This window comes from Uranotaenia lowii, chromosome 2, assembly GCF_029784155.1.
Source record: "Uranotaenia lowii strain MFRU-FL chromosome 2, ASM2978415v1, whole genome shotgun sequence".
Lineage (NCBI taxonomy): Eukaryota > Metazoa > Arthropoda > Insecta > Diptera > Culicidae > Uranotaenia > Uranotaenia lowii.
This window is the reverse complement of record NC_073692.1, coordinates 24,463,950-24,489,171: the sequence shown is the minus strand read 5'-3', so window position 1 is coordinate 24,489,171 and position 25,222 is coordinate 24,463,950. Positions and strand designations below refer to the sequence as shown.

The window sequence follows — 25,222 nt, the reverse complement described above, 5'->3', positions numbered from 1 at the left end:
AAACATAAAACTTAATCGCAGCCGCGGCCAAAGGTGAGAATATGGAATTGCTTCGAAAATCTTCGAAAGATTTGGAAGGGTCAGTCACACACGTTCATTGAGGCAGGCAGGGTGAGATGGGGGGAAGACCTGGTGGGAGTGATAATTACTCGGGCGATAAAGCTTGATTCCCCAGCCCTTCTCTCTTCAAGGCGCCCTCTTCAGTCCTCTAAGTGGATTTTTGATTGTTTTGATTGCTGTCGGTTAGCACAAAAACGACACAACGCGTAGGCAGAGGCGTGTTTGGGAAATGTTTTTTTTTTTATTCTCTCCCTCTCTCGCGAATGGAATTAATTACGATGAATGCTAATGAAGTGTCATCAATAGGTTATTAATTGAGGTGATTGGGCTTGATTTTGGCGCTTGCTTACCATATCAAAAACGTCATGAAGAATGAGTCATCCGAATGATTTCAACCTTTCGAAGATGCGTCCCTCAGTTTACCAGATTGCCCGGTTTTACCAAGACTTGCCCGGATTTTGATACAAAATCGTAGACCCAGTAACGTACCAAAGCAACCAGATAAAAGAAAATCATCATTTGGCCATTTATTATCAAAATATGAACAGTATCCGCAGCAAAAAGAGACTAGAAGCAGTTTTTTTGTCATCGCTTGAGCTGGACTATGACGTATTTGCATTTTGTGAAACGAATCTGGATTCATCAATAGGAGACCGAATGATCTTTCCTGACGCATTTTCAGTTTACCGCTGCGACCGCTCGCCTTCTAATTCCGATAAAACTTCTGGAGGTGGAGTTCTGATTGCTGTAAATAATCGCTTTACGAGCACTTTAGTCGAGTAGTAATGAAGAGGTTACAGTTAAATTAGTTGTCGACAAAATTGAAATTTTTGTATGTTGCGTCTACATACCTCCGGCCTCCGGTTGCGAAAGATATTCTTCCCATACTGCTAGCATAGAAACTTTGTTAAGGACTGTATCACCCGAAAGCAAAGTCATTATAATTGGAGATTTTAATCTGAAGAATACCACCTGGTATCGAGAAAGTGACTCTGAACTATATCTTCTGCCTTGTAACGTTCGCCTACCTGAAGAAACGATTCTTGTTGACGACATGACTGCCTGCGAACTGCGGCAAGTTTGCGGAATCGCTAATCAAAACAGTCGATTTCTCGATCTCTTATTTACAAACGATGAAGAAAACTGTCAAGTTGAGAAAATTTCTCCATTGATACAGAACGAGGCGCATCATAAAGCAATGGAGATAAACGTCAGTATAGAAATACTTCAGTACGCAGGCGTCCCACCAGCCCAGGAACACAAAGAAAAAATGGACATGAAGCATTATGACGAGGTTGCTGTTTCTCGAGCATTGTTAGAAGTTGATTGGAATACAATTTTTATATCGGAAGACGCTTACAACTTTGAAATCGCTAACTCAACTGTGCGAAATATGCTGGATTTCTTAAGCAGGTTTGGAGTATTCGACAACATTTGCGAAAACGACCGCTCAGTAGACTGCGCTTTGGATTTTAACGTCTTGTCGTTCTACACTGTGGTTTATAGCATATTACTTGACCACTGTAGGAAGCTCAGAGTAAAATCGTCTCGCTCCAAATATCCAGAATGGTTTGACGCTGACACTATCCGACTGCTTAAAGACAAGAGGAAAAAACATAACAGATACCGTAGAAGCAAGTCTGATCAGGACAAATCAGCATACCGAATAGCGGCTAACTTGTTTAATAGGTTGCATAGAGCTCAGCGATGTACGTATTTAAATGATCTTCAGAAAAATATCCAAACTGAACCAAAGTGTTTCTGGAAATATGTGAACTCCAAGCAAAAGTCGAACTTGATCCCAAAAAATGTTGCATACAATTCAAAAAAAGCCTTGGATGATGCCTCTGAACTTTTTGCTGAATTCTTCCGCAGTGTGTATACTTCGGATTCTTTAAGAACAAGTCAGGAATCTTTTCTGCCAGCCGAAACTTTTCCTGATCTTACAATTTCAATAACAGATGTGCGACGTAAAATTTCAATTCTCGACGAATCCAAAGGATGCGGCCCAGACGGAATCCCAAACTCACTCCTTAAAAAATGCGTGAATGCGCTCGAAAAGCCCCTACTGTTTCTTTTTACTGCCTCGATTCAAGAAGGACGTTTTCCTAAGTTCTGGAAGATTTCACATATAGTGCCCATACACAAGAGCGGTTCTAGGATCTCCGTCGAAAACAACCGTGGTGTAGCAATCCTTTCAGCTATACCCAAGCTTTTCGAAAGCATTGTCTATGACCAGATGTACCCATGGATAGAAACCAAAATTTCAGATGTTCAACATGGCTTCCTTAAAAGGCGATCAACCGTCACGAATTTAACGGAGTTTGTCTCAAGAGTCTCACAATGGATGATGGAAGGTCTACAAGTCGATGCTCTATACACCGACATGTCGAAAGCTTTCGATGTGATCAACATAGACGCACTTCTGTCGGCGCTGTTCAAAAATGGAATAAGTGGCACTTGCCTACAATGGATTCGCTCATACTTAATCGAAAGAACGCAATACGTTAAGCTGGAGAACGTGAGATCCAGGACTTACTCGGTAAACAGTGGTGTACCACAAGGGAGTTACTTGGGACCCCTTTTTTTCACCACTGTTATGAACGAGTTTCCTGGAGCGCTGTCTGATGTGTTCGTGCTTGTGTATGCCGATGATTTAAAGATGTTTCTGCCAATTCGTCACCCAAAAGATTGCATTACTCTGCAAAATGCTCTATACAGGTTTACGGAATGCTGCAGCAGATTTGGATTAAAAGTCAACGACTCTAAATGCAATGTGGTTACTTTTTCTCGGAAAATGAGCAACATCATGTACGAATACCGCCTGGGAAATGATTTGATTGTTGCACGGCAAGCTTCAATAAAAGATTTGGGAGTTGAGTTGGACTCAGAGCTAAACTTTTCGAAGCACATAGAAAAAGTTGTAACAAAGGCTAATTCAATGTTCGGAATGGTTAGCAGAATTAGTCAAGAGTTGAGTGATCCCTATACGATTGTGTCAATTTACGTCGGATTGGTTCGGACCGCAATGGAGTACGCGAGTATTGTTTGGCGTCCATACTATAACATTCATATCAACAGACTAGAGAGAGTTCAAAAGAAGTTCCTGAGATACGCCTTGAGAAACCTTGGATGGCAAGCAGAAATGCCGGAGTATCAAGTGTTGTGCATGCTGGTAGGATTGGACTCCCTGGAAACCCGCAGAAAATCGATTGACGCACTGTTTTTAAAAGATCTGAACAGTGGAAGATATTATTCACCGTATTTAACATCTCAAATATGTTATAACGAAGGCCGCAGTAGTTTGCGTAGCGTAAGGCCATTCCAGTTAGCTAATCGGATTCAAAATTATGCTAGGAATGAGCCTATGTACCGAATCATGACACTTTATAATGCAAACGTTGATATTATTAAATTAAATATGGCCAGAGAACAAATTAGGATTAGAAGTAAGCAGTGTTAATTTAAATTAATTATTCGTGTTGTTCATAATATTAATTATACTCTAGATTAAGATAAAGGGCTGAAGCCTAGGATCTAAATAAATAAATAAATAAAAAAAAATCTGGTCCGGCCAGGATGTTTGGATTTCATTAAAAAATGTCCGGATTTTGCTCGGGTTAATTCACTTTTTTTTTGAAAATTAAACAAAAAACTCAAATCGAATCATTACAATTATTGGTTCTTTCGCTCAAAAATGAGCTTTTTCGAAGAATCATGAACGGATTATTGAAAGTCCTATTTTGTGTTTCGATGAAAACAATTTAAAAAATACTATAAATTTATCGTTTTCCAATTTGTAGAAATTTTTGAAAATATTTATTTTTAAAATTTCAAACTAGATTAATATATGGAATCCTTAATCCTTATACTCAAATTCTACTATATATTTGTGATTTTAATTCCTCAACAAAACAGTAATTATAATACTTTAACACATGTGGAGATATCTCGTTCCATCTCTTGCGCGAATGTATTACATTCAGAAGCATTACTCAAATGTTATAAATTTAATCGTTAAACTATATTCTACAAAATTAAACACAAAACAACGGCATTTCAGTGATACCTAATTTCTAGAATTATGTGTAATGGTTTCTGAGATATAAGTATGTAGAATGTCGAATATCGGTGTTTTTTTAGCTTAACGAGATGAATCTGTATCTGGGTTTTGTATGTTAATTCGGAATCTGAACACTGAACCTGAATTCCAAATTTGACATTTGGATATGTTATCGAGTTTCAATATGATTTCTGAAACGTACAAAAAACGTATTCTGAATCCAGACTCCAGTTAGGAATTTAAAATATAAGCCAAGAGTTGACATTTTTTTCAGAGCCCTCAGTCATTAATCTTTGATTTAAATCTGAATCCATCAATTCATTTATTTATATTTAATCCGACTTGCAAATCTAAATAAAAATATGAAATTCGAATTAGGAATCTGATTCTGAGTGTTCAATTCTGTATCGCCATTTTGAAGCTTTGTTATGTTTGAATTTTGCAAAAGAATAAAGTTGAAGAACTTCGAATCTGAATAAGAAACTAAAACTCGGGATGGTTTCTAATCTATTTTCCACATCCAGAAATTTACTATCAAAAATTGCAAATGAATATGAGATTCGAAAACCATAAATCAAATTTGGAATGAAATCCTTATTAGATCGACGATTTCAAAACAGCTTTCCACACCTGGACCGAAAATCGAGAAACCTAAATGGGATACAGAATCCGAAACATGAAAACAGAAGTAAAATTTTGATTTTGATAATACGGAACCAGTACCTCGGAAAAGAGTTAAGTCTCATTTAAAATTTAATATTCAGAAATGAATTTTGATCAAAACGAGAGAAAATTTAAAAAAAAACTGTAGAAGAATTTTAAACCTAGGATCGAGTTTCGAGGTTTCGGTATCAGTTCCGAGTAACATTGTTAGACTTGAATTACTTTCATCAATCATAAAAATTTAATTAATAATTCAAAATTTTGGGTGTAGAGAAGAATTTCTTTTTCTTTATATCAACATACTCTCAAAAATTTCGGAAAATGAAAGCAAAAAGAGTTCAAGATTTAATAAAAGTAAAGTTAAGCATTATTGTGCTATCCTTTTAATGAATATTTTGGTTTCAATTTTACTGTGTTCATCAACCTTAAGTAGACCAAAATGTAAGCATATTTGGCTTTCAAGGTGTGATAGCAAAATTGGATGTAATTTTGATTTAAGTTGTCTAAAGTCATGCAACAAAAAAACATTATTATTAATATCTGGCCTTGAATATATTGCCTTGAAAGCGAAATTGGTCAATTTAATCATTGTTATCAATTCTGTTTATTTGGAAAATTACGTAAATTTTATTTATTTTGTCAATTTTGACAATTTTGTCAATTTTGTCAATTTTGTCAATTTTGTCAATTTTGTCAATTCTGTCAACTTTGTCAATTTTGTCAATTTTTTCAATTGGTCAATTTTGTCAATTTTATCAATTTTGTCAATTTTGTCAATTTTGTCAATTTTGTCAATTTTGTCAATTTTGTCAATTTTGTCAATTTTGTCAATTTTGTCAATTTTGTCAATTTTGTCAATTTTGTCAATTTTGTCAATTTTGTCAATTTTGTCAATTTTGTCAATTTTGTCAATTTTGTCAATTTTGTCAATTTTGTCAATTTTGTCAATTTTGTCAATTTTGTCAATTTTGTCAATTTTGTCAATTTTGTCAATTTTGTCAATTTTGTCAATTTTGTCAATTTTGTCAATTTTGTCAATTTTGTCAATTTTGTCAATTTTGTCAATTTTGTCAATTTTGTCAATTTTGTCAATTTTGTCAATTTTGTCAATTTTGTCAATTTTGTCAATTTTGTCAATTTTGTCAATTTTGTCAATTTTGTCAATTTTGCCAATTTTGTCAATTTTGTCAATTTTGTCAATTTTGTCAATTTTGTCAATTTTGTCAATTTTGTCAATTTTGTCAATTTTGTCAATTTTGTCAATTTTGTCAATTTTGTCAATTTTGTCAATTTTGTCAATTTTGTCAATTTTGTCAATTTTGTCAATTTTGTCAATTTTGTCAATTTTGTCAATTTTGTCAATTTTGTCAATTTTGTCAATTTTGTCAATTTTGTCAATTTTGTCAATTTTGTCAATTTTGTCAATTTTGTCAATTTTGTCAATTTTGTCAATTTTGTCAATTTTGTCAATTTTGTCAATTTTGTCAATTTTGTCAATTTTGTCAATTTTGTCAATTTTGTCAATTTTGTCAATTTTGTCAATTTTTTCAATTTTGTTATTTTTTTCAATTTTGTCAATTTTGTCAATTTTGTCAATTTTGTCAATTTTGTCAATTTTGTCAATTTTGTCAATTTTGTCAATTTTGTCAATTTTGTCAATTTTGTCAATTTTGTCAATTTTGTCAATTTTGTCAATTTTGTCAATTTTGTCAATTTTGTCAATTTTGTCAATTTTGTCAATTTTGTCAATTTTGTCAATTTTGTCAATTTTCTCAATTTTCTCAATTTTCTCAATTTTGTCAATTTTGTCAATTTTGTCAATTTTGTCAATTTTGTCAATTTTGTCAATTTTGTCAATTTTGTCAATTTTGTCAATTTTGTCAATGTTGTCAATTTTGTCAATTTTGTCAATTTTGTCAATTTTGTCAATTTTGTCAATTTTGTCAATTTTGTCAATTTTGTCAATTTTGTCAATTTTGTCAATTTTGTCAATTTTGTCAATTTTGTCAATTTTGTCAATTTTGTCAATTTTGTCAATTTTGTCAATTTTGTCAATTTTGTCAATTTTGTCAATTTTGTTAATTTTGTCAATTTTGTCAATTTTGTCAATTTTGTCAATTTGACCAATTTCGTCAGTTTGATCAAATTTTCTCAAAACTTCATTTTTTTCAATTTTGTTTATTTTTGATAATTTTGTCGTTTCGGCAATTTTTTGTAAATGTTGTTGGTCATTTTTGTATATTTTGTCAATAAAAATTTTTGTAGCAATTTTGTCAAATCGGTCAATCTTTCAAATTTGGTAAATTTTGCATTTTTTATTTGTCTTTATTAGAGAGACTTTCAGCCTTTGGCGGTTCATTTCTTAAAACAATTTTTGTTAATTGTGTTAATCTTGAATAAACTCGTGATTTTTTTCAATTCTCAAATGTTTAAGTATGGAAAATTTGGTAAGTTTTGCCATTTTTCCATTTTTGTCATTTTCATCAAATTTGTCCATTTTGTAATAATAATTTTTCTGGAGAATTTACAGATTCACAAAAAATGGCATCATAAGCATAACTTTTAAAAGTTTCAAGTTGGTTTTGCATGAGAATAATTGAGATTCAAACAAAATTTCATAATTCATAATAATTCTTTCTCTATCCTCGCTTCCTTCACTTTGGAGGTTCTCAGAGCAACTGTAGAATTAGTTGAAACACATGGTTGGTCAATTTTTTAATTTGTTTTCTTTAATGTTTTCATTCTAATTATTTTAAGGTTTTCAGGCGCTGTGATTTAAAATAAAGAATATATAAGATAAGATATGCATATTTAATTTTTTTTTTCCAAAGGAACAGGATCATACAGGATATTCAAGGACCCTGACATTCAAAACCAGCAGCAAACTATGTAATTTATATGAAAGTTATGATAATTTAATATACTTTTATCCTATAAACAATTTAGAATCTTTAATTTTTTGCTTCATTTTCGATTTACTGCGATAACAATTTTTTAACCATAATTTAATGATATAGAAATCTATAGCTCGTTTAAATATTGTTGTGGGACATATGTATCCAAACAGCTTGTATAAAAGACTACAATCCACTGTCAAGTATATTAAATAGGCTTTTATATTTTATTATTTCATTAAAATTTCCTCGAAAATCCCATATTTTACGGAACAAAAAAAATTAAATGAAATGAAAACTTCTAAAACTTTTCTTTCTCAGAAGCCAAAATATCTCGAGGTTTTTGGATAAAACGATCAATATGGGAAAACCTTCATTTTCAAAATTCTTTTGAGGAAATCATTTATCCATGTTGAACCTTCTTGATGCGATATCTTAGCTTAAATGGTTAAAGTAAAATACGTGAATTTTTTAACCTTTAATAAGAAGCTTATTTACATTGAAATCACTTGACGAGATCACATTTTTACAAATCTTAAAAGCCCCTGATATGAGAGTGCCCCTCAATTCGCTTCTGGTTTTGCGCTGCAGATGCATAAAAGCTCGAAGAACCGAGGGGAAACAATTTTATGAAGGTGTCATTTCCGTTGATGTTTCCTCTTCTGTCTCAGCTTCTTTTCTCTCTTTGGCTCACCACGATGCCCGTCTAAAATAGTGATTGCAGTTCGCCCGCAAAGTAGAAGCGCCCCAAACAGTTTAAATAATAAACTTATTATTAACCATCTCTTCTTTTTGTTTTGAGGTGAAGCCGCCAACATTTGCAGACTTCAAAAAAAAAAAAAACGACGGCGGCGTCAGTCAGATAAACCATCAGAAAAAGCATATGCTCACACTTCATTAACATCGGTTGGTACGAAATGCTCTCTGGGGATGTTCCCCATAAATGAGGGCCCCTAAATGAGCGAGGAATAAAAACAAATAAACAAAAAACTTAACCCCAGCGCTCGACTGAAGAAGCAGCAGATGGGGATCTCCCTCGAAATGTTTGCTTACGGAAACATGGCGGAAAATGATTTTATTACTGCGGAATGCCGTTGCTGCTGTAGGAAATTCACAGAAGCTACGGCTACTGGAATTAATGAATTAATTTATGATTAATTGTGTACCTACAATTTTGGGTTCGTCGTCTGGCTTATGCAAATGACTTGGGCTGGGAACTTTGGAGTTCGTCGCTTGCCTGCGCTTGAGAATCTTTTGGAACCTTTTCCTTTGAGACTTTTGAGAGAGAAAAAACTAAGGTGCTGTCGCGTTCAGCAAAGGTGTTAAATTACACAACCATCACATCGACCGGTCAAGGCGTGGGAACCATTTCGCGGATCCAGGTGTGAATCACTTGGGTGTAGTTTTTTTTTTTTTTTTTTTTTTTTTGTTGCAAGTCTGAGACAAGCGCCTCAGTCATAACGCCAGAAGCTAAATAGTAGCAGCTTTATTGGAAATAAAGTCTCTTCTTCACTGCTCAAGGTTGATCAGTGTGGTGGGCGTTTGATTGATGGAACTTCTTTGTTGCCAGCCATCGAGTAAGTACGGATACGATCTCAACGTCCTACACCTCTCTTCGATGGGTTTTTAGTTTGTTGGCGACGGTATGCGGCTGCAAATTGCGGTTTTGCGAATTTTAAAACAGGAAACAATCATCTCCGATAAGTGAGGAAAGATCATAAGATAGAAAACAAGATTATACTTTGTCGCAGCTAAATCTGTTTTAAATGAAGCTAGAAAATCAATTTACAAAAAAGACATAAAAACGTTTTTTTCGAACAAAAAAATGAAATTTTTTTACTTTAATGTGGATTTTTTTCAAAGACTCATAGACAAAAAAAAACTCGAACTAACAACAACTCTTCGATCCATTTCCACCCCTTCTGCACTGAACAAATGGAGCCAATAAGACAAGTAAACACCTCAGACTGAATGAACCTGGTAAATAGCCGTTCAGTAGTTTTTCTTTCAGACACCTGATGTTATGCGAAGCTCCAACCTTACCAATATCGGAGAATCGGAGGTAATTTTTCACACACCAACTTCTAGTTACTAGGAAGGTACTTTTTCATCATCCCAACTCAGCAGCAACAAGCTATCTGAACAAACTCAAACTTGGTACCAATAGATGAAGATAAAAGGCGCTAGGTGCTTCTGGGAAGAAACAGAGATGGACCCGGATGGGTTGTGTCGTTTAGCAAACATACACCTTGCTTATTGCCGCCACCTGACTGGCTGGCAGGCTGGCGGACATTGAGCAAAAATTTCCCACCGCAATTATGAAGATTACTACAAGTTTAGCACATTTTTACGCCTTGCTTACACAGAGCGCTTCTTTCTTCTTCAGGAGAGAAACTTCCCGGGATGTGTCTAATTCACTTGTCGAGGAGCGATTATGTGTTCGAATGCGTTTTTACATCTCAGTTTTCATCGATCATCTATACAGAAACATTGAAGTAGGGCTGAAATCAATATTGTGGTTCGGTTGCAGCTTCCATGCTGACAAATGAATGAAAGGAACATTGAACTGTAATTAGTGGAAAATTACTTTAAATAGTTAATTTTAAAAGATCCAATGTCAATTGATGATGTATTGGTTTTTTACCTCACAGCATAGGAGTAAAAAAATAATTTTGATTTATTTCTGACAGATTTGCCTAAATATCAAGGCCCCTGGCAACAAAAAGAACAAAAAGTTTTTACATGACTTTAATCATACTGCTTCTAGTTCTAGCAATCAGGAAACAGATATAAAAAAATAATGGAATTGAAATTGGATTAGAAACTAAAAGTATAATAGCTAAGGGATCCTCTAAGAGAGAAATATAAGTTAAGGGGGGTCCCAAGTACAAGCATTGAGAAGTTTTCCCGCATTTCACGAGCTGAACAGATTAATACAATTTTATTCAAAAGCTGCCAAAATGTGATTGTTTTACTTTAAATTTTTAACACAAAATCTGGCAGAAACCTTAGTAGAGTTAAGTCATTATTAAAAGGAAATCATGAAGAAATTGAGGAAAATTACCTCACACATCAGAAAAAATGAAATCGTTTTTCAAACTCTGAAAACCAAATACATTTTAGATAAAGCTCGCTTAAGAGACTGAGCCTAATTTTAATTTTCTGGTTTTAAAATAATAGGGAAGAGTGGGCCACTTTTATCATCTTCGCTTTGCGTGAGCATATATTCCTATATGTTGTTGACTGAAATACGCATCATCTGCTTCTCTTATTCATCAAACTAAAAAAAGTTAGAAAAATTTACTTACATAATTAAAAAAAACACCCATTAATTTCATCGATGGGGAACCTAAAGTGCATAACAAAAATATGCTCATACGCTTATGATCTTAGTTTTGTCATGATCTTTCACGTGGAAAAGGAATTTTTGATGAAACATCAATAAGTCACGCAAACGCAACCAATGTGCAAATCATAGCTTGTGGGGAATCGGGGGGCCACACATCTTGAATCACCTATATTTTTATGTTTTTATACACATTCAGAACTTAAAATAAGTTTTTCTTATCTGTAAAGTTTGCTTATGCCAAATGAAGAGTTATGAAAACTATTTTGTTCAACCTATATAAGAAATTTTGCCAAAACGTTCGCGAGCCAGGTTTTGGAATCATCTGAAGTTGCTTTAAAATAATGAAATGAATTAGAAAATCACAGTTTTGGATCAACTCATAAACTTTGCTTGTTATTTGGTCAATTTGGATTTGGTGGCCCACAATTCTCCACCATTTCTCAAAATCCAAAAAATATTGTTTTTTTTTTCAAACAGTCAGAATTTGGGAAAAATAACTTACTAAAACTTTTAAAAAATACCTTATGATACCTTGAAAATGTAGAAATCCATACCATTTTTTATTTTCATTTTATCTTTTATAATAAGGAAGTTATGGAACAACGAAAAAAAGCAGCCCATGATTCCCCACTCTCCCATACTAATCTATTCAAGTTTGAATGCCCGAGCATGTCTGGAAAAAAAATCTGCAAATCGGTAATGCTTACCCTACAATAAATAATAATGCGTTCTCATTTATTATACAATATTTAAAATAAATAAGGAAGGCCCAGGGAATCAAACATTAGGTTGTGATTAAGAAATATTTTCTAGACTTAAAAAAACTGTAAAGTCAAAATTTAATACAATCATCTTGCAAAATTAAAAGGATTATAACGTTCACTATTGAATTATTGGGAGGAGTTTAATCATTTGAATTTAATTTGATTAAACTAAATCTGACCAATCGGTAATGCTAAGTATTTCCTTTGAATTTCTATTCCAATTTCAGTCTTAGTTTTAAAATCCAAATTGTAACTTTTTTAACTGATTTAACTGAAGCTTTTTACTACTGAATGAGGTACTTTCGTTTAGAGTTATTCTCTACTGAAGAAAATATTCTTTATTCAGCTAATCATGTTTCAATTCATTTTTTTTTTATTATTAAAACGATCTCATAGTTGAATTGCTTATTTCATTGAATCATTCTGTTATCATGAATATTCCTACCTATTTTATCTTATCTTTTTCCAGATTCAATTAATTGAGATCTTCAAGTCTTGTGTTGCTTATTCAGTAACTGAAGTTCCATTCTATGGTTTTTATAACTCTTATCTTTGTTCAATGGACTAAACTCATTTGCAGTCCACATCTATGTTTTGTAATTAGACCCTTGGAGTCAAAAGGATTAAAGTACAAAAAATATAATTTCGAGAATAAACGCAATATTTTCATTTCCCATTCAATTTTTTTTATTTCTCTTAGCATTAAATTATGTTAAAAAATATGACGAAATCAATAAAAAGTGCTTAAGATATTAAAAATTGTTTGACATCAATCAGTTTTGGACTAACTTTCAATGTTGCCGAAAAAAAAATCTGGGTTTTTGCAAAAAAAAAAACTGATGGTTTTCTGTGATGGAAAAAGTATGATTTTTTTTTTTAAGTAGTGAAAATTTAGGCTTTTTTTACATTTTACTTGAGAAAACCAATTAAAACTGACAATATGATAATTTTTAAAACAAAGTTATACCTATATCCAAAATTTATGTTGTCATAAATATTATAATTGTTGAAATGCGTACAAAACTTAAAAAAAATGTGCGATCTGTAAATATTTCTAAAACCCTGTGTTCTGTAACACAGAATATTGTGAATCGTGGTTGAATTAAAAAGAATCTTTCGATTGCTTTGATTCAGTTTAATCATTCAACCAAGTAGGCTCACAACACAACATAGACAGAATATGTGATGAAAATTCACTTAAAATTCGGTGAAATTAAAAAAAAATCTGTGAATTCGGCAGCCTTGCTAACTATAGGGGAGAATGAGGATACTTGATCCCTGAGGATACTTGATTCCTTTGCTATATCTCGAAACAGGAATGTCTTACAAATATCAAATGTTCTAGAAAAATGTGCCAAATAGAACAAAACACCAATGCTGTTCCCTCAATTTATTTAAAAAAAATTATTTTCGACTTATTGAACTTTATTTGAAAAAATCAACAAAATGTGATTTGAACATCTTTTTTATCACTTTAAAATGTTTCTCACATGAAAAAATCATAATAAAAATATTTATTCCAATATGTCAATCGATAGATTATAATATGAACTCTATAGTGCCACATTTTCAAAGCAATAATAAACTCTCAATTTTTTTAAGAAGAACTTTTCTAAAATGTGTGTTATGGGTATAATTGAGTATCCCAAAAAGATACATTTTTCTTATGAATGGATCATGATCATTGGTCATTATAAATTTACTAATAACTGTCTAATAAATAATGTTTAACCAGTAATTATCTTATAAAAAGGACCAAAAATACTGAATTTATCTTAAGACTAGAAAATTGCAACTCAAAGTATGCAATAACTTTAAGATAGTAGACAAACTTTCAGAAATCTCTTTTACAGACACAAAAAAACTGTGAAATAAGAGCTAATATGGCAAAAATTAGTCAACGGATATTTGATCTTTGGATTTTGCTAGATTTTTACCAAGGGTCAGGGCCTCCTGAATAAAGGATCAAGTCTCCTGTAACTTAAAAAATATCAAAATTTTTAAGTCTCGCGAAAACACTTCTAGCTCATCTAGAAAATGCCAAAGACGGCAAGTTGCTAAATTTTTCCAAAAAGTAATGATTAAAATAGGAAAAAGGGGATCAAGTATCTCCATCGCCCCCTACCTCTTATGTTTTGAGGACTGTAAATGTATCTCTTGTCACATTTAGAAGAACAATTTGAACAAATTATCTGTTTTTTTATCTGATGAGAATTATGAAAAATGTATAATTATTGATAATTAGAATATACATTTGGACTATGAATTGCAAATTAAGCAAACTCCTGCTTTGGTTCTAATTGTTAGTTTGATTATTAATTTTGTATTCGAAAATAATTCATCTGTAATTTTTTTAACGGATCTCTATTGGAAATTATGATTTTTATTTGAGTCATTGAGTTATTGTTCTGAGTAAAACCTTTTTTAAGGTTCTGAAGTCTTAAACTATCACAAAATTTATCTCCATGAAATTTGATTTTAATCATATATTTTTTTAATTTTTATTTAGTTTTCTTAGTCTGAAATCGTCATGTTACTCAAAAATTGTCAAAAAGGATACATTTATTCTGCTTTCGATAAAGCACATTCCTGCCAATCAATGATGAAATTACAAAATTATTATGTTTGCACGTGATGGACAATTTTCATTTGAAGATACAAGAATCTAATGGGATGCGTTTTCTCCAAATGATCATATTCGAAAGTCGTAGAACATCTTGATTTGAAAGTTTGTATAAGAAATTATTTTTCTTTTTAAGGCCAATTTTTAATGATTTTCTAAGAAATTCTTGTAATGTACGGCTCTTTTCCGTATTTATATCTTCTTAGCTGTTTGCTTATTTTGAGCCATATTGTTATTTTTTCAAGTTTGTATCTTTGAGATAATTTATAAATTTTCTAAAAGATCTAACGAAGGAGAACGATTTCAGTTAAAAATATGTAAAAATTAAAGTTTTTCAGAATGACATTTAGTGAAAATTCGGAAAACCTACCCTTACATTTTGATCTTTGAAAAAAGAAGGAAACGACGGCCTGATGATTTTTTCTTGATAATTGTGCGTTAGATAGGGAAATATCTCTTGTACAGTAGGGTGACCTTTATTTTCAACTCTGTTTAATAAGTACTAAAACAATCTCAGTAAAGCATTATTTTAATCGGATGACTTGAACCTTCCTTTGTTTTTGGGGATATCTTACCCGAATTGTACTTTCTCGACGCGATGTCTCAGAAAATGTTGAAGCTAGATACAAGAATTCTACAATTTTTCGTTTTCAGAATTTTGGAGAGGATAACCAGATGTCTCCAGCAAAAAAAAAAGACATTGTTGACAATTATCCGGTTGAGGTCATAAAGAACTTGATTATTGTTTGTCTATAAATCAAAACTACTAAACCGATTTTCATTACACTACCACATTGAAATGGTTCATATGTCTGCTATCAAATGCTTCATAAACATTTGAGATTTGTTTTTATGGACTTCAGAAAACGACCTTTAGGCCATAAAGTCCTTAAAATGGGTAATGCATTAAAGAAAACTCATTTTGTGAAGTCGTACTGAAAAGCTTTTGAATTATGCTAAAAATTAAAAACTAAACTTCCAACAGCACAGCCCAAATAACCAATCGTGAAAAATTAATAAACAGACATACTGTTATTCTATTGATGTTTTTGTTTTTATAGTTTTTCATTAAAAGCAGAACTTTTTTGAAAAATAACATTTTTTTTAATTAATTTTGAATAAGTTTTGATAAAATAACACCTCTTTTATGTTTCTTAGCTTGCCAGATTGCCCGGTTTAACCCGCACTTGCCCGGGTATTTGATACAAAATCAAGAAAAGATGCAGCAGGAACAGATTTCATGAATTTCGTTAAGAAAAGTCCGGATTTTACCTGGATTTATTTTTCTTATTTGCAAAGTCTAACAACACAAACAAAAAGAGTAATTATTATATTTATAAATTTTTATTTTTTCTCCCAAATAATCAACATAATTATCAACGGTTTTTGGAGGCCCAAATACGACCTAAACTCTGCTGGTGTTTTTTGACGAAAAAAATAGTTTATAGTGTTTTCTTCTTGATTTTTGTTTCAAAATTCGTTGTTTCAACCAAATTTGCCCGAATACTGCCTAGATTTTGAGATGATTTTTTTTTAAAACGGCTCAAATTTCGCCAGGTTTGTAGATAAAATAGCCAGAAATATTATTTTGACCTTTATCTATAATCATTAGTTTGGCCTATTGCAAATGAAAATTCTAACTGCAGTGAGGCTGAAGGTGTTTTTTTTTATTTTCAAAACAACATACTCACAAATAATTATTAAAAAAAAACCCTAGTTCAGCCTTCATCCAGGCTAATAAGTTATACTTTGAAATTTTCAAAAAAAAAAATAGGTAACATACACATTACGGTTTTTGACTCGATTCTAATCTTCAATGGGTGGATAAAAAAAATCATGATTTTTGTGTTTAAGATCTGTTCAGATTGAATAAGGGGGATTTGCTTCGATGGGACGATTACTTTTGTTAAACGATAAATGTTGACCATAATTTTTTTATAATTCTGAAAGCAGGGAAGAGCAATGAAAATTTCATGTTCTTAGATGAAGAGCGTTTATAGGGTTACCATATCCTGCAACGCCAAAAAGAGTACACTGAGAAAAATTTTCAAAATTGAAAAGACAAACGCCATTTATTGAAAAAACCATGATGTTTTAGGTCATTTATGATAGCAAAAATCTGCATTTTAAAAGAGATTTTTCAATGGCGCCATTTCTTTATTCTTTAATAACATAATTGCTGAATGGTGCGCTTTTAATTTGTGCACTCTGCATTTAAACAAGTTATTGCTATGCATATTGCCTAGTGTCCGTTAGTTCATTGCATACTCAAAGGCGCTTATTTTGATTGAAAAATCTCGATTGAAACTGTGAATGTACTCGTGATTCCTTCCATTGATAGCCATCCTTTTAAACATTCAACAAAAGAAGCAATACTAAAGAATTTTGCAACGAATGCATTAAAAGTTTGATCTCTTGTATTTATAAGAATACAACCTTCATGAAAAATAGTAAATTTATATGAGAAAATGTTATTGAATTCCTTTCATAAAAAAAAAGAGTACATTTCGTGAAATTTCACAAAAAGAAGAGTACGCTCATTCATTAATCGAAAAAGAGTACATGTGCTCTTAAAAGAGTACGTATGGTATCCCTAAGCGTTCAACATAATCTACCCACATATTTTTTGTTTTTGTAAATTAATCACCAACTATAAATTGACCACTGTTGAAAACTACTGTTATTTGACTGACCTATATTTTTAATGTACAATCGGGCGCTGAATCCGAAAATAAAATACAAAAAATCTGGAACATGGAACATGCTCGATATATGAAATATTGAAAGAATAAATAAAAGGTACTTTTACTTGGATTCAAATATCTCGAACTGCATAACTTTATTTCAAAATCTCCTTTCGCATATTATAGGTGAAAAAATCTGCTATCAATCATCTGAACTTCGTTTCTGCTATTAAGAGTTTAAGAGTTATTTTGAACTTATGCAGAATACTCATGTCCATCAGTAAACCAGTCAAAGGCGCACGAAATATGTAATGGCTGAAATTTGGTAAAGAAATATCATATTTCGAAAAAATCGAAAAACAGTCGATGACGTCAAATCACTAGACCAACTTCATTGGAGGACATTTCACACCAAAACATTTTTAACATTTAGTTACTTATACAATAAAACACATCTTACATGTCGGCAACTTATGGGATTCGAACCCAAAAGTTTTCTTATCGATATCGGGAATCGAAATCAGTACGCCTTAGTTACCAGACTCGTGCCAGCCTATACGCTAGACCACATCAGCGCCTCTTTTTTATCATATTTTATTAAAATCAAATTTCAAAAATTGATTAAAGGAGTTTTGTATCATGAAGGATTTTTGAATTATCATTAGAACTGAACTGATTTTTTTCTTTCGATTTAAATGATAGTTTTTATTAATTTCTTAACTCCTTGTTTGTCTTACTCCCGGGTATGTCCATCAACATAAATGCATAATTAAATTTTAAAAGACATAAATTATATAAGGCAACAAAATGCACATTTTTCCGAAGTGCAAAGTATTTCAGAGATAATTTGAATAATTTTGAGGCACTGATTTCAAACATTTATAAGGTTCTTTCAGCTCTAGTTTTCGAGATAACTTTTGAAAATAGTTGAAAATTTATTAAATTAATTTGTGCAGTTTCTTAACTCAACCGTAGATTATTACGAATATATTCAAAATCAGGGTTTAAACTCAATCATAAACTTTTAAGAACAATGCGAGTTATTTGGAAATCAGTAAAAAAAAATGTTAAAGTTCTGATTTTGTGAATTTTTTCAAAATTTGCAAGAAAAGCGAATTGTGAAGAAATTTTAAGGAAGATTAAACATGTTTTAAATTTTAAGATTTTAAATCAGCTATTACTTTTCATGTTGGTTTCGCAGCTTATCAGAAATCAAAGAGCGTTTTCTCCCAAAACATACCTATTTAAAAAATTTCCACACCTCATATTTCCAAAACTAGAGGTGATAAGCAAAATCCGACATTTTTTTAATTCAGAACGCCAAAATCTTCCAAAATAAATTATTAAAACATTGGTTTCAAAAATGGTGTTCCCCTGTGTAGTTTTATTTTCTAAAACGTTAAATTCATGCCTTCAAAACAATCTTAAAACACTCGTATTTGTTATTCATTTTAAGTTTCCTTAAGTTATTTTTGAGGCCTGAAAATCAAATAATTCATTCCTTTTTTTTTCATTTTTCAGAATCCACCAATGTCACCGTAAAATCTTCAGCAAATTTTTGGCAAAAGAACATCGAAACCCTAAGCTCACTCATTGCACTGTAAAGAAGCCATCGAAATCCCGAATCCAGTCCAGACAAACGCAGCAAGGGAACATCTTCCACATCAGAAATCATCAGCATCGTCGTTGTCGTCCGATTCCTTGAACCGAGACCCGAGAGGTAGCAAACCAGAGCTAACAAACCACAAACTTAGAAGGCAACGCTAGACTAGTCATCAGTTGAAAAAAAAGGTAATTGATATCACTTGCGTATTTGAAAACTTTTAAGGGGGAAAACATTTCAAACAAACCCCAAAACGAACTCTTTATTGTGGAGTCAGTTTTAGATGTTGAACTGATTCAATTTGGTGAAACTTGGGAAGTTAATCAAAAATTCAAATTTCTGTGCTCTTTCGAATTCGGTCGAACTAATCCCGTTTTGGTGATCCATCCAAATCAGACCAAACGGATGGTCCCACGAAGACGTTGTCCGGCTTAAAACTGGTCCCCAACTATGGTTTCCTCATAAATCCAACACCGCAACTAGTTAGTATTTGGTTCACTAATCACATTAGAGACGAAAGACGTTTCCCGCAACAGTTTCGTTCTCACATTCGGCCGAACATCGTCGATGTATGATGTCAAGAGCCAATAGATGAGCAGCCGTCATTCGAGGAGATGCTTGCCCTCCCCACTGGGATCCACAAATCTTCCGCTCACAGAAACCATCTTTTCCCATTCGAGATGTGACCACAAACATGAACTCTTATTAATTAAATCTTCCAAACAGCTTTCAAAAATCGGGCGAACACAACATATCAAATCTCGGACCCCGGACACATCACTGTCATCTTAGCGCTGGACAAATCTGCTTTGTCTTTTCGATCCATCTTTTTTTTTTTAAAATCCCCTTCCCTCAAACCCTCTAATAAAGTAATAATCAATCGACCTTCGATTTGGGTGATTTTTTTTTAGTCGGTCTCATTTGTCTTGTTTTGCCTCGATCTGTTTCTACTTGGTCAACTAGAGAGGTTTCGGGTTTAGAAATACCGCCGGACAAGCCAGAAACTGGATCGCCTCCGCATCGAACAGGCATCAAAGTTTTGAAGCGTACTAAGGCAAAATAATAAATAATCAATAACAGCAACACAGAAGAAAGAAAACCTTACCAGTGAAATCAAATCTCTGTGTCCAAATCTATCATCCCATCATCCATCATTGGAGGGGTTTTGATTTTTATTTCTCAAGTTTTGTTCCATTGTTGGTTGTCAATTTTTGCTTATCAAAATTTGGATGGTCTTCTTGTTGGAAAAAATTTCTCATTTACAGTAAATGGCTACATTACTTTTGAAAGTACGACTCCTAATAAACATTCTAAGCTTCATTGACCTTAGAGTCATCAATTATAATGACCTAATGAACGAAATTTCGATGGTGAATTAATCTGATGGCATTTACCCCTTAAGAATCATTAGAACCGTCAATTATCTTCAAATAGGCCCTCGTGTAGGGAATGAGTTCAATGTTTGTTTTTACCTTCACCTACATTTGGTCCAAAACTTATGTTATGATGATGGCTTGTTAATGAGAATAGTGGGTCAACTTTAACTCGAAAAAATAAGTCGGTCCAGAAGTTGAAACAGCTTCCCAGATATCAACAAAAAAACAAAACAACGAGCCTAACTGTAGCAATATCTTCACGAATCACGCCGAGTGCAGAAGCTCATAATTCAGTTACTCAGCCTCAAAATCAACTTGCATATCAGCAAAGTGGCGAAAGATGTTGCAAATTTTACCAGAAGCACAAGAAACATGCAACTACCTATACCATGCCAGCTAAATTGGTCTGGTTGGTCCCGAAGATCCCGTAAAGAAGCGCGACAAACCACATGGGCTGACTACCGGGAGGATGTCATTCCCACTGGGTGGTCTCACAACAACCATAACCATTTCACGGTTGCACTTATCTGCATCTCCCGGACTGCTGCTGTATGTTTATGTTTTTCGATTCGGGGTAGTCCAGCGGAATAAAATCATCATAACAGTTCGGATGATGCGGCACATTGGGTTAATGAGAAAATATTTGAAGGACTAAATTGAGAATTCTTTGACAAATCGGGATTCTATAGCCGAAAAAATAATTTCACTGTCAAAAATAAGATAAATTTTTGTGAGATCTTTCACCCAGAATAAGCACTTTCGAAAAAGTTTTCATCATCATATGATGTTTTACCAAAGAGAACGGACGTACAAGCCAGCCCACGGAACTTGTGTGGAAATTCGAAAGACCTTTTTGAAATAAATTTTCGTTTTTGCTGGGCCTCCAGATGTCTCCAAACACACACAAAGAGAACTGAGAAAAAAAAAACAAAGCTAAAGTCAGTTCAGTCAGAACAGACCGTCTGAGCCACGAATGTTTCAAGAAAATCGCTGTTAAAGTTTCGTAATACATTTCTCAGGTTGCATAATGAAAAAAATATTTAAAAATTTTGACGCTATTTCCTACAAACTTGCTTCAAGTGCTAAATTTCAAACAATGAATTCAAACAAACAGTGATACTTGAAAGTAAAGGGTGACACGGTCAAAATTTGGTCAAGGTAAAACGCGTGTAAATCGGTGAAATCGTTTATTTAAAAAATCAAATTAAATTTTTTTTTCAAGTTTAATCAGTATATAATTCAGGAAAAATCTTCAGTTAGGCTTCCGCTTTTCCTTATCCGAATTGCCGGGCCTTACGTTTAACCCCTGCCATCAAATTTTGTACAGCCACATTGTCCACCTTCGTCGCCGCAGAAAGCCAGTTTGCCTTGAACCGCTGCTCGTCCTTCTTTAGGTTCCTCTTGACAATAGCCCAGTATTTCTCAATTGGGCGGAGCTCTAGCGTGTTGGGAGGGTTCTTGTCCTTGGGCACCACCTGCACGTTGTTGGCGGCGTACCACTCCATGGCCTTTTTACCGCAATGGCAAGATGCCAAATCCGGCCAAACAGTACGGAACAACCGTGTTTCTTCAGGAAAGGCAGCAGACGTTTATTCAAACACTCTTTCACGTAAATTTCTTGGTTGACAGTCCCGGAAGCAATGAAAATGCTGCTTTTCAAGCCACAGGTATAGATGGCTTGCCTTCACGAACTTTGACAGTTTCATGTGCTTGAAAATATCTGCTACCTTTCCCCTTCCTTTTGTCGTATAAAACTCCTGTCCCGGAAGCTGCTTGTAGTCGGCTTTGACGTAGGTTTCGTCGTCCATTATCACGCAGTCAAACTTCGTCAGCATCGTCGTGTACAGCCTCCGGGATTGCGCTCAGGGTTGTCAACTATTTTTTCAGAAAAGTCTTGAAGATTTTTAAAAAATGTCTGTAAATGTGAGAAAACCTGGACACCTTAGCTTTTAAGGTGGCGACCTTAATTTTGTTGGTCCCCAGAACTCAATGTTGCAATACTATTTTTCTGTCACCATATCAGTCAGTTATGTCTTAGTCTCAATTTAACATACATCTTCAAAGCATTTGCCAATATTAAAAGGTTTTTAACACATATGAATTCATAATTCATAAATTCTAATCATTTCCTGCCGTATTTCACCATGACGTCCAAACCCAAAACTCTGGAATTGTCTGGGAGAATTGTCAAAAGTCTGGAAGTCTGGAAACCTGAAAAATGTCTGGCAAAAGTCCAAAAAGTCTGGAAGATCCAAACAAAATCTGGAAAGATGACATCACTGATCGCGCTTTGGCCGTCGTAATTTGTTTATCATCGCGATTTGGAGTCACTACCTTCTTGTAAGTCGATAGTCCGGCTCGTTTTTTGGCTCGATGCACGGTTGTAGACGATACACCCAGCTTATTTGCGGCATCTCGGAGAGAGAAGTAAGGGTATCGCTTGAAACTACCAGCAACTCTCTTTGTCGTCTCAGCGGCTTCCGGTTTTCGATTACGCGAGCAAAATTTTGATACGCTGCTCTTCTTCCTTGGACGGCATTTTTACAACTGAAGAGTGAATTCCTAAATCAAAATTGGAGCAACATTCTACACACACACCTTCAAAATGAGGAGTGTTCAAGTTTTTTAAATGTAAAATTGAAAGAAATACGTCAAGTTGATATTGACCAAATTTAGACCGTATCACCCTTTACTTGAGGGCAGCAATTGAAGTTTAAAAGCTGGGCACGATCACCACATCTTATGCCAAGGTTGAATATCTTGATGACTATCCATGCGATCTCTTAAAAGCACCGTTTGAAGTGTAAAATGTTACCTGATTTGACATTCTCGTTGTAATAGTGTGATATTTCAGAAAAATATAGCTTTCTAGACATTGGCATCATAATAGATTTCCTTGGCGCTTTCATTTATCCAGACCGAACTATAGAACTATAGACCCAAACAACCATTTGGTGAGTATTTCGAATTTGCAACACAAATATACGAGCAAATATACGTGTAAATCTATTATATAAAATTCTCTTGTAACGGTGTTTGTAGTACTACTCCTCCGAAATGACCCAAACGATTCGAATGAAATTATTTTTAGAATATTCTGTAGCCATGCGAATCGGTTTATATCGAATAAAAACAACACAAAGTCGCATCAATTGTCCGTAATAATTGAATTTGTAGTTATTTGAATGAAATAAAAGTCATGGCTTCCATTTTTTCGAGACTTTTTTTTTCCTTTGGGTGGTTTGTTTTTCGTCTCTAAGGTCGAGGCGTCGCGTCGTTAGAGGATAGTAACCATGGCATAGCATACTGATCAGTGAGAATATTTTGGCGCGTATTTCTCAACCAAGCATATTTTCAATGCAAGTGGTGGCGATATGAACCCTTGATGTGATTTTTTTTTGTTCTTAATTCCGAGCTCATTTGTACAGCACATGGTTATGAATGACGCCTAGATGTGACTCAGGTTGACATTTTGCTGATCGAATAAAACATATAATATTTGTTTCGCCAAAATCTGAAATTGAAAAGTCAGGCATCCATTTTTAAAGATTTTCTTTTCTTCGAGGGGTTTGTTTTTCGTCTCCATAGGCGAGGCGTCGCTAGCAAACGTCTTTGCAAGATAATAGTAACCAAAGCATACTGTTCATTGATCGCTGGAAAAATTTAAAAATTAGGCGCCTATTTCTCAACCAAGTACCTATATTTCTTTTGCACGTGGGGGCGATATGCAACCTAGATGTGTTTTTTTTTCTTGCTTATTTGTACACAGCACATGGTAATAAATTACGCCTAGATGTGACACGGATTGATGTTCTATCGATCGAATTACAATCATATAAACGATTTCAAATATTAAAACCATTTTTAATTTGTGTTAATTTAAGTAGTACATTGTTGTCCAATAAATATGAATTTGGTAAAGATAAATATGAAATAATGTTATGACACTTTGTGGACGTTTGAAAATAAGAAATTGGGAAGCTTTACATTCAATTTCGTATAATCCAATACGCCTAGAACGCTAGACACATAAACTGAACAAGAGTCTATTCTATTCTATTTAGTTTAATTATAGAGGACTTTAACCAACTTGATCATTCTTCCTCTCAACAAGAGTCTGTTCTTTGAAATAGATTAGATAGGATTGAAGTTTTAAAAGACCGAATAAACATTTTGATTTTTTGCAAACGTAAATTGGAGTTATCAATAAAATAATCGACTTTTTAATAACAAAAAGTGAGGATATGCATTTTTTGGTAGAATTTTTAATTAAGAAAGTAGACTGGAGCAAGTGCAAACTATCAACTTTTACAAAAAATGTATACATTATTTCTTCATCTAAAATTTGTTGGACCCAAAAAAAAATTTGATCAAATAAACTTAACTCTTTTTTTAAAATCATTCACCAAAAAACTGCTTACACGTTTACTGTTTGTTTACACACAATTCAAGTACAAACTTAACATGAAATGTGTGTTTTTCTTTTACATGTTTTGGCTATATAGAAGAGACTTTTGGTTCACCTTTTTGTTGAACAGTTTTTTTGTGATTGATATTCCAGGGGCAGCAGATTTTTATGATGAACTTTTAATATGACCTGAAAGTGTTAAAAATAATATTAGTTCCTGTAATTTCTTAGGTGGAATAAGTGAAAACGCGCCATTTAGTTATAAAACATCTACAATTCAAGAATTTTATCTCCAAAATGGCCAGAAAGGATATCCCGAGTGTTGAATCTGAAGCGGATATTCAAAATTATTTTAAAGGTTTTTGTAAATCAAGGTCTTTTGGTTGAACAGCATTCAGTTAAATTGAAGTACCTAGCATTAATTTATTCCGGAGAAAAACTTAGGATATAGTAAAGAAAGTTTATAAAACAGACAAACAAGAACAAGTATTAAATTCATTTTAAAGTCTTTTCACTGACGCCTCTGAAAAAGACCTATGTGTTTTCACTTGCCCCAATAAATGGGACAAATGTATACTTCGATATTTCTTTTTGTCAACATAACTAATATTTGTTTTGAAAATATTACTTTTTTCAGAGAAAGAAAGTTGAACTGTGGTGATTAGGATTTGACCGGTGTTTCATTTTTGAAAATTAAGATTTACAGTAAAAAAGACACATAATTTTTATTAAGGT

General features: G+C 33.2%; 1 protein-coding gene across 1 annotated transcript in view; it reads left to right on the top strand.

Moving 5' to 3' along the window:
* LOC129745119 (histone-lysine N-methyltransferase MECOM-like) overlaps positions 1-25,222 on the top strand; it is a 207,817-nt gene that overhangs the window by 61,682 nt on the left and 120,913 nt on the right. Inside the window, exon 3 of the mRNA XM_055737967.1 lies at positions 18,622-18,891. The gene's annotated coding sequence lies outside the window, so the exon portion shown is untranslated. The remainder of the gene's footprint in view (positions 1-18,621; positions 18,892-25,222) is intronic.